The following is a 17473-nucleotide window of genomic DNA, read 5'->3' as shown; positions in this document are numbered from 1 at the left end:
AGTCTGAAGAAGTAATAAATTACCCTTGTTGTTCAGTGGTAAGTGTCAATGTTCTGTGTTGATGAACTTCAGTGCTTTGGGAAGTAGTCACTGTGTTCAGTTAAACGATCCACAAACACAGACTTCAGTTTTTACTCAAGCGTAAGTTGTTATTTTCTAAAACCGTATAAAGAGCAGGGTGAACATAATGTATCGTCCTATTTTTTCTTCTACAATAGCAGCTTCTTTTCTGAATATCGTCTAACAGTTACGGAAAGTTGGTCTCCTTAACTTGTAGAGATACGTTCATTGAAATTAGTTTCCGAGGATGTTACAAAGAGCGCCAGGTACAGAACAGTCACTGGCTAGAAACTTCTCGGAACTCAAATGTTTCTCTTGAACAAGATAAGAGTGACGTCCATTCTTAAGTTCATAAATGCTTTTCAATACATTTCTATGTGAAACCCAGCGAAATGTACCGCATGAATTAGGGAAATGTGCTCAGCCATGTATCAAACCACATTTGTTGAAACATCTTGACTTAAGTGGCTAACGTTTAACGGAGTGATTGAGTTGCCTCACGAAGGTCAGGTCTCAGGCTTTTTAATACCACCAGTGTTTCTCGGTGAAAAGAATCGTTGTGAACAGATACCATGAGGATCCTCTTTACGCATCAGAGCTTGCAATCTGGCATAACATACGACGACCTCCATCTGTAGACACACTACACAATTTTCCCAATTAATGTTCGTGTCTCCCACAAAAGTCTGAAGTATTTCCAAAAGGTCTTCTGGTTTTCTTCCAAGAGTTTTTCCTGTATGAAAGAAGATCTTCATGAAATTTGTCAGGAACAAAGCGTACGAAGCAACTGAGATGACAATCATTGTGATTGTCTGTAGCTTCATCCCAATGAATAGCGAAATTACCATTACCTCCGAGTTTTTCATCCAACTGTTTATTTTCGTTTATTAATGTCCTTAGAACTGCAAGATACGTTTGAAATATTACATTTTGAACTTACATTTAAAAATTTGCCCATACTGACACAGAAACACAAATCACAGAAGACAAATACAATTACAAACGATCTGTCATCGAGAAAATTAAATTTCAAATTGATTGTTACTCACTAAACACAAATGATTCACTTATTACGATTCGACTGCCATCTGCCACGATGTCACAGTAACACTTGCCTACCAAATACACTCCTGGAAATTGAAATAAGAACACCGTGAATACATTGTCCCAGGAAGGGGAAACTTTATTGACACATTCCTGGGGTCAGATACATCACATGATCACACTGACAGAACCACAGGCACATAGACACAGGCAACAGAGCATGCACAATGTCGGCACTAGTACAGTGTATATCCACCTTTCGCAGCAATGCAGGCTGCTATTCTCCCATGGAGACGATCGTAGAGATGCTGGATGTAGTCCTGTGGAACGGCTTGCCATGCCATTTCCACCTGGCGCCTCAGTTGGACCAGCGTTCGTGCTGGACGTGCAGACCGCGTGAGACGACGCTTCATCCAGTCCCAAACATGCTCAATGGGGGACAGATCCGGAGATCTTGCTGGCCAGGGTAGTTGACTTACACCTTCTAGAGCACGTTGGGTGGCACGGGATACATGCGGACGTGCATTGTCCTGTTGGAACAGCAAGTTCCCTTGCCGGTCTAGGAATGGTAGAACGATGGGTTCGATGACGGTTTGGATGTACCGTGCACTATTCAGTGTCCCCTCGACGATCACCAGTGGTGTACGGCCAGTGTAGGAGATCGCTCCCCACACCATGATGCCGGGTGTTGGCCCTGTGTGCCTCGGTCGTATGCAGTCCTGATTGTGGCGCTCACCTGCACGGCGCCAAACACGCATACGACCATCATTGGCACCAAGGCAGAAGCGACTCTCATCGCTGAAGACGACACGTCTCCATTCGTCCCTCCATTCACGCCTGTCGCGACACCACTGGAGGCGGGCTGCACGATGTTGGGGCGTGAGCGGAAGACGGCCTAACGGTGTGCGGGACCGTAGCCCAGCTTCATGGAGACGGTTGCGAATGGTCCTCGCCGATACCCCAGGAGCAACAGTGTCCCTAATTTGCTGGGAAGTGGCGGTGCGGTCCCCTACGGCACTGCGTAGGATCCTACGGTCTTGGCGTGCATCCGTGCGTCGCTGCGGTCCGGTCCCAGGTCGACGGGCACGTGCACCTTCCGCCGACCACTGGCGGCAACATCGATGTACTGTGGAGACCTCACGCCCCACGTGTTGAGCAATTCGGCGGTACGTCCACCCGGCCTCCCGCATGCCCACTATACGCCCTCGCTCAAAGTCCGTCAACTGCACATACGGTTCACATCCACGCTGTCGCGGCATGCTACCAGTGTTAAAGACTGCGATGGAGCTCCGTATGGCACGGCAAACTGGCTGACACTGACGGCGGCGGTGCACAAATGCTGCGCAGCTAGCGCCATTCGACGGCAAACACCGCGGTTCCTGGTGTGTCCGCTGTGCCGTGCGTGTGATCATTGCTTGTACAGCCCTCTCGCAGTGTCCGGAGCAAGTATGGTGGGTCTGACACACCGGTGTCAATGTGTTCTTTTTTCCATTTCCAGGAGTGTAGATATCATCACTACCGCACATGCTGTTCTTCCACTCAGGATGCAAATGAACGAAATGATTGTTTTTATGAATCTACGACGACGCCTCCACTATAAGGCCGCAACGCCCTGGGAGTCGCGACACACGGTTTGTAAACTTCTGGAGTAGAAAAAGGGCGAGGAACAAAAACCGCGCATGCTTGCTTCTGCTTAAGAGGTTTAAGCAAATCACGAGAATACAAAAATCTGAATGGCTGCAGGGTTTTTCAGTCCCGGTCCTCACGTATACAAGTCTACTGGGCCACCTCTTACTGTAGAGGTGTTAGAATATCTTGTTTCTCCATATACACAAGTCTCGCTGGAATCACGAAGAGAAGATCGTAACATTTGATCATATGGGGCTATATACACCGTCCGTTCAAACGGCTCCAACACTGATTTTATTCCTGGCGTATAAGCGATGTGAACGCAGTGCCTAAAGCGGCAGCTTGAACTAACAGCTGTATACAACGGCTTTGCATTCGACCAGTCAGGTGTTGCAGGCAGCAGGGACGTGCGGTCGTTGTGTGTCATAGTTGTGTCGCAAATCGTAGTGGAGCAACATCTGTAAATCAACTGTAAATCAAATATTCAAGACGTTCTGCGTAATGTCGTAAAGAAGAGAAAATTATGTGTCAAGTTTGTCCAGCACGCCATGACTTTCGAACGAAACTACGACACTTGTACGCCTACCTCTGCTTGATTGAAATGCAAAATGCGCGGAAATCTTTATCTGAAAAATATCAATAAGGTTGACGAGGCTTGGTGTCAGCAGTACGGACCTACCAGAATACGACAAAGTATGGAAATTCACGTGCAGCTTCAACGCTTTGACGGTATAGCCGACATTGAAACCTAAGTGACACGTAAGTTAAACAATATCTCGAAGAACGTTTATTATGACGGTTTCACATGCTTGTATGAAAGTTCTGTGCGTTTTACTCAAGTGTGGAAGACTATGTAGAGTACATGAAGCATTAAAACCACCATCGTAACTTACCTTTGCTTTTTCATTAATGCAGTCTCGAAACTTTTTGGACTGAGGGGGAAGTCATTCGTCCCTCTGTCTCACCAGAACGGACACGATAGAACACGTAGAGCATAACATAGTACAGTGTAGCTATTGTCTTGTTGTACACTATCTTGAGAGATAAGGCAGGGGTTGTAATCTCGCAGAAATGTGATGAAGCAACTACCGGCTCGACACGGCTGTTCCGTTAGTTTTCACAGCAAATAATCTTAATACGTTGTGCCTATAGCCAACAGTACAATGATTAATGAAAACTACTTCATCTGTATTTGTACACAGTTACTGTGTTACGACCGGATTCTATTCTCTAAACAAGGTAACCTGAAAATGTTCAAAGAAACGAAACCAGAAGTAACACAATAAATGTGTGAAAATACAGATGAGATGGTTTTCGGTAAGCATTCGTTTTCGCAATATCGATGTTGTCTTGAAACAAATTTCAGCATCTACTGGAGAAATGTAGAACTTGCCCAGAAGCCCTGGCGGACGGTACCAGAATACAGTGACAACGAAAAAGGTTGAAGAACTCTTACGGCATGCGGCACACAGTGATACGGGTTCCAAGTCACAAAATTTTTAACGGAGTTCAACCGCCTTGACGTAAGATGGGCTGATTAGACCACGATTAGCGGGGGACCGGTAAACACGGCGATGCAAGACAGACGGGCGGCACAGTGTGTAACTCTGCAGTACGGTTCAAATGGCTCTAAGCACTATGGGACTTAACATTTGAGGTCATCAGTCCCCTAGACTTAGAACAACTTAAACCTAACTAACCTAAGGACATCACACACATCCATGCCCGAGGCAGGATTCAAACCTGCGACCGTAGCAGCATCGCGGTTCCGGACTGAAGTGCCTAGAACCGCTCGGCCACAGCGGCCGACCTCTGCAGTAGCTCAGTGACAAATAGCACACGCAGCGGGAAAACAGAAAAGGGGAGCGATTAAGCAAAATAACACGCACGGTCGTTCGCGCTGCGGGATGCCGTAAGAAGCAATATACACGGCTAGGGAAAACAGACCAATTTAACTAGCTGCTAAGAGAGAATTTAAGCAAGGGTAGCAGAAAGAGGCCACATGTGGTTATCGGTAGTAAACAGCACGTCACAGAACTATGGAGAGCTCTTTAAATACCACAGCCCCAGGTCGAAGTAGGGGAGAACGGTTCAGGTCAATGGCAAAGATGGAGCCCGTGTCGACGACATTCCGTTCCGCGACCGTGTTGTTTTAGTAAGTCTTGTCGCAGATCAACCACCGCAATACCAGCCAGCCGTGGAGTGCCGCAGAACTGAAAACCACTGACAAACTTCATGCTGTGTCACACCAACCACTACTGATGGGAGAGCTGATGGACTACCAGCAGCAGTGCAGTACCAGGTGCTGTACTCTCTGAGTGTGGGACGGAAGACGACGACCAGCGTTCCTGGCGGACCACCGTCCAGTACGCCTAAGCGCATCCGGGTGCGGGCCTACCAGGCCGGCAGGACTGAGTTCAACATCTGCCGCCTACACCACACCGCTGATGGGGTGGTCCGGGGAAGAAGATGCACGGATTGGGTTCGGGAACACTCCCTCAGCCGGTAGCAGTCGCCCATGCTGTACCAGGCTGGACTAAGCATCCGTACCGAAGCAAGATGAACGACGTCACGCTAGGACGCAGGCGCAAGGACGGGCGTAGCGTCCAATACCGAGAGTCTGTCCGTGACCAGAGCAGGAGGCAACTACGGCAAACAGTGCACCACCCTTTGTAAGGTTTTCACAATAAACGACTGACTGAATAATCATGTTTTCTTAGCGTCACGAGCGCTTCCAGACGATTCCTGATATCGTGCAGAGGCGTCATCCGCTCGGCCCCACTGTAAACTGGCGTCAGAAGTGTCGACTCTGCTATTTTCATCTGGGGGTTGGGCATCGGAGGTGCTCTGCCTCAACGCTTGCAGGAGGTCACTGTAGCAAGAATCCAGACTTCACCACGGCAACTGTAACGTGGTGAGCATCATAAAAACATTTTTCCTTTTCTGGTGGCTATGTCACGGGTTGATTTTGTAGAAAGCACATGTTGTTGTCATTACTTTAGTAATATGTAGATAAGGGATGGAGGAAATAGTAATTCCACGTAATAGTATTTGTAAGTTGTGTTCATTAGCATGTGTGTGTGTGTGAAATCTTATGGGACCTAACTGCTAAGGTCATCAGTCCCTAAGCTTACACACTAATTAACCTAAATTATCCTAAGGACAAACACACACGCCCATGCCCGAGGGAGGAAACGAACCTCCGCCGGGACCAGCCGCACAGTCCATGACTGCAGCGCCTCAGACCGCTCGGCTAATCCCGCGCGACACCAGTAGCATGTGTCAAGCTGGCTTAAGTTGGAGTCACTGATTGGGTCACGTGTAAGTGTTAGCGTTAAGGTGTGCAAGAAGTTTGTTCTTGGGTGCTTAAAGTGTCCGGTGGACCGTAATACATTGTAATTTACGTATTATAATATTAAGTTTTGTTGTCTGTTCTGGTGTAGCGTCAGACGTATCTGTTACGTATTGTGATTTCGAAGATAGTAGTAAATTGCACAAGAATGCCAGACACAAGGTCGTTTTCTAACACTGAGGCAATAGCCGAATTAACGGATGAAGTATCACATTTGCAAGAAGAGAATGTACAGCAAAGAGTGCGTCACGAGGAATTAATGACACAATTAGAGGCTTTGCGAGCTGCACAAAGTTCGCCGCAAGGTTCGGGTGAAACTAAATCTTTAGTAGGGCAGTGTCACTTTGCAACATATTCTTTTGTAGCTCACTAGGTTACACCTTTCTCTGAGAAGACAACTGAGGATGTCACGGTATTAATTAGTGATATCTTGCCTACAGTCAGAATGTGTAATTGATCAGATGAGGTTATGTTGCGGATGGCTAATTTACGCCTTGTCTGTGAAGCGAAGACGTACGTCATGTATCATGAAACACTTCGTAAAACAACTCCATTTAAGCAATTAGTTGAAGGTTTGTGGCAGAGGTACCGTAAACAGAATGGTGCTAGGGTTTTTAGAGAACAATTGAGTGGGTTAACTCAGCAAATGAAACAATAGAAAATTTTTCGGACTGAATACGTGGGGTGAACGCTCAGACGTAGGAATTAAAGTGAAATCCAGACGCCGATCGTGTTATCCTGAGGGAATCTGAGAACAGGGCTTTAGATGTGTTTTTGATGGGTATTCCTGCGGAAGTTTCATGACGAGGTAGTACGGCAGATCCGGATGATTTAGCTACAGCATTGTGTATTGTCACGCATTTACAGGAAGTAAATAGTGCGACGCGCGGACGTACTGACAAGGGAACCTCCCCATCGCACCCCCTTCAGATTTAGTTATAAGGTGGCACAGTGGATAGGCCTTGAAAAACTGTACACAGATTAATCGAGAAAACAGGAAGAAATTGTGTCGAACTATGAAAAAATAAGCAAAATATACAAACTGAGTAGTCCATGTACATTATATGCAATATAAATGGGAGGATTGATTCAGGAACGCCGTGGTCTCGCGATTAGCGAGAACAGCTGCTGAACGAAAGGTCCTCGGTTCAAGTCTTCCCCGCAGCGAAAATTTTAATTTTTTATTTTCAGACAATTATCAAAGTTCAAGCACTTACACAAAATCAACTTCGCTCCCCAAAATTCCAGGACGTGTTCAGATTTGCTTGGACATATGCAGGATTTGACGGTCTACACGCGGAAAAAATTGAAAACGTTAAAAACATATGTTTTGACAGAGCACAAGGAAAACTGTGCGACTGCGAAACTGTTGCATTCATTTGTTGCAGTTTATGTGACAAACTCTTATGTTTTCATCACTTTTTTTGGAGTGATTATCGCATCCACAAGAAAACCTAAATCGCCAAGTGTACAAGTTAGGTGGGTCGACAACATTTTCTTGTCATGTGACGCACATGCCGTCACCAGTCTCGTATAGAATATATCAGACGTGTTTTCCTGTCGAGGAATCGGTTGACCTATGACCTTGCGATCAAATGTTTTCGGTTCCCATTGGAGAACCTCGTCCTTTCGTCTACTCATCGCAAAACACAGACACTAAACTTATTACAGTGAACAGAGACGTCAATGAACGAACGAACAGATCACAACTTTGCGAAAATGAAGAATAAAATTATTTCACCCGAGGGAAGACTTGAACCAAACCCCGCACTCCGTAGCTGCACACGCTAACCACGGGACCACGGCGCTCCCGAGCCCGCCATATCCTTGATGTTGCCTATCTTGCACATGGACTACTCAGTTTGTATATTTTGCTTATTTTTTTCATAGTTCCACACAACTTCTTCCTGTTTTCTCGATTGATCTGTGTTCAGTTTTTCAAGGCCTATCCATTGTGCCAGCTTATAACTAAATCTGAAGGGGGTGCGATGGGAAGGTTCCCTTGTGAGAAACAGTTGTTTGTTACAGAGGAAACTTGCTATCGTTGTAGAAACATGGGACATGTCAGAGCACAATGCAACCAGGTACAATGCTACGGGTGTGGACATTCTGGCCGTAATGCGAATGAATGTAGAAGTAGGAAGCGGAATGGTGGACACACACTGCAGGATGCGTTAAACCGCACCGGAAATGTTTCGTCCGTCGGAAAGCATTCCCAATAAATCAAAATAGAATTTAAGGCACTGACGGATTGTTCAAAAATGTTCAAATGTGTATGAAATGTTATAGGACTTAACTGCTAAGGTCATCATTCCCTAAGCTTACACACTACTTAACCTAAATTATACTAAGGACAAACACACACACCCATGCCCGAGGGAGGACTCGAACCTCCGCCGGGATCAGCCGCACAGTCCATTATGACTGCAGCGCCTAAGACCGCTTTTTTTTTTTTTGTATTCTTTATTATTGAACAAACGGAGAGTACATATATATATACACAAAGCAAAAGTTCTTCAAGGTACCAGTTAAACATATACAAATGAGTGTTAGGTAAACAAATTAGTATTGAACAAACTAAAAGTACATATATATTCACTATGCAAGAGTTCTTCAAGGTACCATTTAAAAATATACAAATGACTGTTAGTTAAACAAAAAAAATATTAAAAAAGAAAAACATTAAATACAACAAAATATAACATATTCTGTCCACTTCCTTTTTTTTTTAAAAAAAAATTGTGTTTGTTTTTGGTCGATGCATGAGAACGTGGATAAGGGTGTTGCATCATGTGACAGGTAGGCATGGTACACCCCAACTTTGAGGGGGGTCAAGGAAGACGCTGCGGAGATAACCGGCAAAAGTTTGTCGGTAAGATGGTTTTCGGGTGAGGGTGCTATGTGCGGCCACAACTTTGTACCAGAAGTCAAGGACTGTATGCGGACCACTCCGAAAGAGATATTCTAAAGCCTGTCCTCGAAACCAGATTAGGGTATGGTGCTTAGCAAGAGGGTAGTGAAATGTCTGGGGCAACAACAGGAAATCCGGGGTTACCGTCGTTGACGGGGCACGGAGGTAAAAGCCCACGATTCGTTGGATGAGGAGCCATACGTTTTGTTTCAGGGGGCACGTAAGGTGGTGCTCGTCGGTGTCTTCGAGCTGTCAGGGCAGAGTGGGGAGGTGGCCAGTCCTATGCGATAAAGTCGACTATTAGTCGGGAATTTTCTATAGACTAAAACATACCAGAGTGCAGACACAGACGACGGTAAAAAGGGTGCATGCACACACCCCCAAACCGTGCGCCAGTTAATGTCAGGATGCTGTAGCACCATGGGGTCGCAAGGGTTGGACAGCATAAACAAACGATAATAATCTTTTGTACGGGGAGGACGGGTGACTGGAAGATCGGCCCGAACGTAGCTGAGTTCTATGAAACAATTGGCGACGTAGTACAATAATGGAGAAATAGGTGCCACATTGATCGGTGGATCGAGAGAATCTGGTCGGAGGATATCTAAGAGACTGCGTGTTAAAGACGGGACCGGCCCCTGCCAGTGCCGCAACAGAGTGTGGACAAAGAGTGCAGAAGAGCGTGCCCGCACGTTGATGAGTCCGAGGCCACCTTTTGCAGGAGGCAGTGTTAGAGTGTTGTAGCGGACTTTGAAAAGTGCCCCTGCTGACACGAAATATCCAAAGGCTGATTGGATGCGGCGGCCAAGGAGTAACGGCATTGGGAGGATCTGGGCGACGTGTACCAGTTTAGGGGCGACATAGATGTTGACATAGGACACACGTTGGAGTTGGTTTAAGTTACGGTGCACTTGACCGCGGACATGGTGCCGAATCGACTGCAAAAGCCGCCGGTAAGCCAGGGCCACTGTGCGGTGTGTGGAGCTCGTAAATTCGATACCCAAATAACGAAGGGTGGCACTAACTGGGAGTGGGGTCGGCACCATAGCCGGGAGGCCGCGCCCAATGTGCATCATAGTCGATTTATGGACATTAAGAATGCTACCAGAAAGACGTCCATACTGGTGGATCCATTGGATGGCGTCATTGAGTTCCGTGGAGGAGCAGGTGAGAAAGAGGAGATCGTCCGCATAAGCCCTACAGTGAAAGGTGTGGTCACGCAAAGTGAGGCCCTGCAGTCTAAAGGTAAGTCCAGTGATGAGGGGCTCAAGTGCAATGGCATATAGTAAAGTAGACATAGGGCATCCTTGACGCACAGAGCGGCGTATAGGAATCGGCCCCACAAGCCTCCCATTGACTTGCACCATCGAGACCGCGGGAAGGAGTAACCGGCGAATGGCATCGACAAAAAGCAATGGGAACCCCATACGTGTCGCGACCATGAGGAGGAATGGGTGTCGAACGCGATCAAAGGCACTCGTGAAATCGACGGATACCAGTGCTGCACGTAGGCGACAAACCGACGCCAGTGCAATGAGGTCACGGCATTCTCCTAGGGCTGTTTGTAAGGTGGCGGCCCCACAACCACGTGCAGTCTGCTCAGGTGAAAGGACCGTAGGTAAGACGGTGCGTATGCGCGCTGCTAAGAGGCGTGCATAGATTTTATAGTCTGCATTCAGTAGTGTAAGGGGGCGATATGCAGAGACATGAGACCCTCCCTTCGGTTTAGGCACAGGTAGTAGAATGCCAGTGACGAATTCAGGTGGAATTGGGAAGGACGGAGTAAAGAGTTACTGAATCATTTCCGTCCAGCGAGGAAGCATTAACGTGGTGAACGCCCGGTAAAACTCCACTGGGAGACCATCTGGTCCGGGTGATTTGTTCTTGGCCCCTTTGTTGATCGCATCTACCACCTCTTCTGCGGTGATTGCAGACATCATGGACGTTGACTCCGCTACGGTGAGGGTCCGATCAGGGGAAGGACGGAGATCATCAGGAATGGGCGTCGCCATCGGTTCATCATCATAAAATTGGCGATAATGTTCAGCAAAGGCGGACACGACTGCCGCCTGTGTTGTGTGGTGAACACCATCGGAGGTCGTGATGTTGGGGACGAAAAGCCGACGTCGACGACTATGGTCGGATGCGGCATGGATTGTGGATGGGGTTTCGTCGTGGAGGAGGTCTTGTCGTCGGGAACGCACCACGACACCATGCAGTCGTGCACGTTGAAGAGAGAGGAGACGAGCTTTAGTACGTTGTCGTTCCCTGTGGGTGTCAGGTGATGGAGGGAGCGCATCGAGCTCACGGAGGACGGCGTAGTGAAAATTTGTCGTGTCTCGATGCCATGCTGCTGCTTCCTTGCCACATTGTATGAAGGCCTTTCTGATCGCAGGTTTGGCACATTTGAGCCACCAATGGAACGTGGATGTGTACTGCGGAAGGCGTCTTTCGCAAGACGCCCATGTAGTGGCAATACATTGTCGGCAGTGTGGATCATTAAGGAGGGAGGTATTAAGCTTCCAGTAACCTCTGCTGCGCCACACTGACTGAGGTGGCAGAGCCAGGGAGCAAATGACGGCGCAATGGTCCGAAAATGCAAGGGGCCATCGTTCAGCTTGGGCGACTTCATTGCCGAGGTGAGCAGAGACATAAAACCGGTCCAGTCTGCTCGCAGAATGTGCTGTATAATGGGTAAAACCGGGGGTATTGCCATGAATTTTCTCCCAAACGTCCACTAGATGAAAATCTTCGATTAAGGTGAGCAGCGCCGGGCATGGCGAATAACCAGGTACTTGGTCCTGCGGATGGAGGACACAGTTGAAATCGCCTCCCATGATAAGGCGATCATAGCGTCCAGAAAACATGGGCGCCACGTCACGTCCGAAGAAAGTGGACCGCTGCCGACGGTTCGTGGAGCCAGACGGAGCGTAGATATTGATGACGCGCGTGTCGAAGATGGTAACAGCCATGCCTCTTCCACAGGGAAGGATTGTCGTGTCCGTGAGTGGGATTCCTTCGCGTATGTAGAAAGCCACTCCACGCCCTGATTGATCACATGTGGACGTGTATGAGTCGTAGCCGTAGACTGGTGGTAGTGTGGCAACGCGTACTTCCTGAAGAAGGGCGACGTCGACGTCGGAGGCCCGAAGCATGTCACATAGGAGTTGCAGCTTGGGTGCAGTGCCGATCATGTTGATGTTCAGTGTGGCAAACCGGTATGTTTGTTTCAGTGGTGGTGGACGCGCATCTACCATCACCAAGGGAAGTAAGAGGAGGGCACCGACAGGAAGTCCCGTCCCGTCAGCTGCAATGCCTCGCTTTTGATGTTAACAGGCAGCCTCGTCCGGCGGAGGTAACTCATCCGGAGGAGGGGGCGTACCTTCCTCAATGTCGTCGGCCCATGCTCCTGTGCCGTGGGTCTGTCCAATGTCCATGGGAATTGCGTCGTGGTGAGAGAGATCTGGAGCTGTCGGCGGGGAGACAGGCGTCTCAACCGGCGCACCGATCGTTACATTGTGCGTGGCGACCTCCATAGTGGTCCCGTCCTGCGAAACGTCTTGTTCATCGTGAAAGTTGTCCGCCGACCTCTGCGTGGAAATGTCGGCTGCTTGGGTGTCGTCTTCGTCGTCGCGGGTGGCAACGCTCTGAGAGCCCGTGGGTGAACGGCGACGGCGTTTGCGCCTACGTGGCGAGCGTTGTTTGCGCACGTGTTCCTCAGCGTCGGACGACGGCAAGGAGGAGCGTCGAGCTGGTTCGAAGGCGTCGGTGGGTACAATGAAATTGTCAAACAGGTGTTGTGAAGATGTACTGGTCTCCTCAGCGTCCGGTGCGGGAGCCTGTTCGGCGGCAAGGTTGTCAGGTGGGACGTCTGTACCGTCCGTTGGTGACTGGAACGGTGGGACGTGCCGATCGGAAGGACCGGGCGACGGACTGGACGAAACTGTAGACGTGGCAAGAGCCGCTGCGTAAGTGACCGGTAGGGCGGTCATCGTGGGTGTGACGGACGCTTCCGACAACGGGAGCTGCGCGACACGTCGTTGAATGCATTCAGACCGTAGGTGACCTTCTTTCCCGCAACCGGAACAGGTCCGAAGTTGGCCGTCGTACATTATAATGGCACGGCAGCCTCCGATACGTAGATAGGAAGGCACGTGTTTCTGCAACTCGATGCGGACCTGTCTAACACCGTTTAAAACTGGATAGGTCTGAAATTGGACCCATCGTTCGGCAACATGTTCCAGAACGTTGCCATAGGGACGGAGCGCCTCGATGACGACGTCTGCAGGTAGTTCGAACGGCAGTTCGAAGATTCTTATCGTCCGCGTGCCGAGACCTGCGTGATCGACGGTAACAGGTCCGACGTTGCCGTCGGAATGACAGAAGCGCAGTCCACGTTTTGCCTCTTGAAGCACCTTGTCGCACGCCGCATCGTTGATCATTTTGACGTAGACGGTACTGCTAACTATGGACAAGTGGATACCAATTAGATCCGTTGGTGGTATTTTAACTTCATCGCGTATAAATCGTTCTACCTCCAGGGCCTTGGGTCGGGCGAAGTCGGAACAAAAGTTGAAACGTAATGTCTTCTTCCGATAGTTGTGCGCCATGGTGGTCTAGAAGGAAAACGGCACTTACAGCGGCCGAAGTAAACACAAACACACCGTGCGCGCCTCGCCCGCAGCGCTCTGGCGCGTGACCGCCTCGCAGCACTGCCGGCGGCAGACTGCTCGGCTAATCCCACACGGCACGGATTGTTGTTTGATGGATATTATAAATAGTAAGAAGTATTAGTTTTCGGTCGATACAAGCGTAAATATGTCTGTGGTTAATCTAGACCTCGTAGGTAGCTGCTGAAATTATCGATACAAGAACTTCCTGTCTGAAATCCATTGTGTTCTTCTACCTCCTCAATTTGTCTCTCAGTTCTAGTCTTAAGGATCTTATCATACAGTCTCCATATAGAACTCAGGACTGTGATGCCTCGACAATTTGCGCGGTCATTCTTGATTCCTTTTTAAATATATTTGTGATTAACCGTTGTTTGATTTATCCTCCACTAAGAGAGAGGTTAAATAGCTTTACGACACGTTCAAATAACCCGGCCTTCAACAAATCTATATAGACAACGCCATGTCCTGGTATTTGCCATTTTTGAATTGCTTAACTGCATCCCGTACTTCCACTGTCGTTAGCGCTGGATTTCTGTGTAATGCTCATGCCTGATTCCGATCGATCTTATTTAAACGGTTCTTTCATCTATTTAGGCGTATGAGCTGCATGTTTGTGATACTGCTGCCGTTTGTTCTTAGCTGTTTTATCACCTTCCATAATCCACTGGACGTCGAATTGCCTATGCAGTTATTAATGTCTTGATATTTAAAGCAGGCATCGTTGGGGAAAAGTGATGATGCAGTCAGAGGCGACCGCTGCTCTCGAGCGCTGGGCGACGCGGCTAGGCCGCCTGGGTGGTCGTTAGCGCCGTCGGCGACCGCAGGTGCCCGCCTCTCTCACTCGTTCCGGCCACTTGCGCGGCGCGTCTCGGCGCATCGCAGCAGCTGATTTACTGTGCTGGGCTGAGGCGAGCCGAGCCGTAAGCACCGTGCACAATGCGCCGCCTTTGCCCGCGCCGCACCGCGCCGTAACGATTGCACAGATGCTGGCGCCTCGGAACGAGGAAGCAGACGCTGTAAATCGCTACGGCCGAAGCAAGAGACCTTGCGGAACGCCGTGATAACGGCCTTGTTTATCACCGGCGCCAGTCAGATGCGGAGCGACCGTTAGGGGCGCGCAGCCGCCGGCGGAATGTGGATCGCGTAGTGAGCGTCGTCTGGGCCTGTCGTCCAGGTTTGTTAACGCCAGGGCACAGACACATACGGAGGCAGAATTGCTAGCTGCACACTCTCCGAGAGTTCAAAAAATGGTTCAAATGGCTCTGAGCACTATGGGACTTAACTGCTGTGGTCATCAGTCCCCTAGAACTTAGAACTACTTAAACCTAACTAACCTAAGGACATCACACACATCCATGCCCGAGGCAGGATTCGAACCTGCGACCGTAGCGGTCACGCGGTTCCAGACTGAAGCGCCTTTAACCGCACGGCCACAGCGGCCGGCTCTCCGAGAGTCACACAGATGTGTAACACGATGCTCCCTTATAGGCCAACAAACCTGCAATGACTGAAAATGGTGCTTCCGCTGCTCATTCCATAGATAATGTGAATATCAAGGAACACTTACAAGCATGTCTCATTGATACTAAATATTATATTTCTCAGTTTTAAGGTGTCGTTCCAGTGAACCAGTAGACATATACACTGATCAGCCAGAACACTATGACCACCGGCCTACTATCGACACAAACCCGTCCAGGCGATAGCAGCGTCACCTGGTGTGGAATGACTGCTAGCCAGACACATGCGCGGTGCATGTACTCGTAGTATCAGTGTAGACTTCTTAAGTAATAGAACCCAGTACGTTGTCCTCGATGGTGAGTGTTCATCGGAGGTGAGGGTATCATCTGGAGTGCCCCAGAGAAGTGTGGTAGGTCCGCTGTTGTTTTCTATCTACATAAATGATCTTTTGGATATGGTGGATAGCAAAGTGCGGCTGTTTGCTGATGATGCTGTGGTGTACGGGAAGGCGTCGTCGTTGAGTGACTGTAGGAGGATACAAGATGACTTGGACAGGATTGGTGTAAAGAATGGCAGCTAACTCTAAACATAGATAAATGAAAATTAATGCAGATGGATAGGAAAAAGAATCCCGTAATGTTTGAATACTCCATTAGTAGTGTAGCGCTTGACACAGTCACGTCGATTAAATATTTGGGCGTAACGTTGCAGAGCGATATGAAGTGGGACAAGCATGTAATGGCAGTTGTGGGGAAGGTGGATAGTCGTCTTCGGTTCATTGGTAGAATTTTGGGGAGATGTGGTTCATCTATAAAGGAGACCGCTTATAAAACACTAATACGACCTATTCTTGAGTACTGCTCGAGAGTTTGGGATCCCTATCAGGTCGGATTGAGGGGGGACATAGAAGCAATTCAGATCGGGCTGCTAGGTTTGTTACTGGTAGGTTTGATCATAACGCGAGTGTTACGGAAATGCTTCAGGAACTCGGGTGGGAGTGTCTGGAGGACAGGAGGCGTACTTTTCGTGAATCGTTACTGAGGAAATGTAGAGAAGCAGCATTTGAGCCTGACTGCAGTAAAAGTTTACTGCCGCCAACTTATATTTCACGGAAAGACCACAAGGATAAGATAAGAGAGATTAGGGCTCGTACAGAGGCATATAGGCAGTCATTTTTCCCTCGTTCTGTTTGAGAGTGGAACAGGGAGAGAAGATGCTAGTTGTGGTACGAGGTACCCTCCGCCACGCACCGTATGGTGGAATGCGGAGTATGTATGTAGATGTGGACGTAGATGTATATGTAGACAGGGTAAAGCGCGCTATCTACCTGAGTTAGACCGAGGGCAGATTGTGATGGCCCGTAGGCTCGACAAGAGCGTTTCGGAAACTGCACAACTTGTCGGGTGTTTGGGGAGTGTTGTGGTGAGTGTCTCCAACACGTGGCGAAACCAAGGTGAAACCACGTCCAGGCATCGTGGAGTTGGGCGGCCAGCGCGCGACAGCTTCGGGAGACTAAACACAGCTGCAGGTGTAGATACGGAAATGTCCTAGATTGGTGACTACTGTAGCGCTTGTCGTCCGTTGTTACAGACGATATTTAAATTCAGACGACGTGTTTCAATGCTTTCACTGCACACGTCAACGGTGATAGTGACAGCTCTCTCTTGCTGGCAAAGTGCTGGAGTGGACGCTCGGCTGCTTTGAAGTAAAGTACTAACCATTACAGATGCCGGACGTCGTAGGCTGGGCAGACTCGTAAATCAGGACAGGCGTTGAACTGTGGTGGAACTAACATCAGACTTTAATGCTGGGCAGAGTACAAGTGTGTCTGTACACACAGTGTACCTAACACGCCTAACGATCTGCCTCCGTAGCCAACGACCCATGCATGTGCCAATGTCAACTCCAAGACAGGGGCAACTACGACTAGAATGGACACTTGACCATCGGCATTGAATCTCGGCGCAAAATGTTCAAATGTGTGTGAAATGTTATGGGACTTAACTGCTAAGGTCATCAGTCCCTACGCTTACACACTACTTAACCTAAATCATCCTAAGGACAAACACACACACCCATGTCCGAGGGAGGACTCGAACCTCCGCCGGGATCAGCCGCACAGTCCATGACTGCAGAATCTCGGCGCAGTGGGAGAGCGTTGCATGGTCTGATGAAACCTGATGCCTTCTTCATCAGCATCTGTTCGGCGAAATATTTCAATTTTTCTACAAATTTCTTTATTACCCTGATTAAAGTAATGAAGTATTATTTTGCAAACCTAGATCTCACCTGGACAATATGATACCCCACTTGTCCATTTTCCCTTCTTCGTATGGCTATAAG

The sequence above is a fragment of the Schistocerca serialis genome, chromosome 2 (genome assembly GCF_023864345.2).
Source record: "Schistocerca serialis cubense isolate TAMUIC-IGC-003099 chromosome 2, iqSchSeri2.2, whole genome shotgun sequence".
Lineage (NCBI taxonomy): Eukaryota > Metazoa > Arthropoda > Insecta > Orthoptera > Acrididae > Schistocerca > Schistocerca serialis.
Note: the sequence above shows the minus strand (reverse complement) of the source record.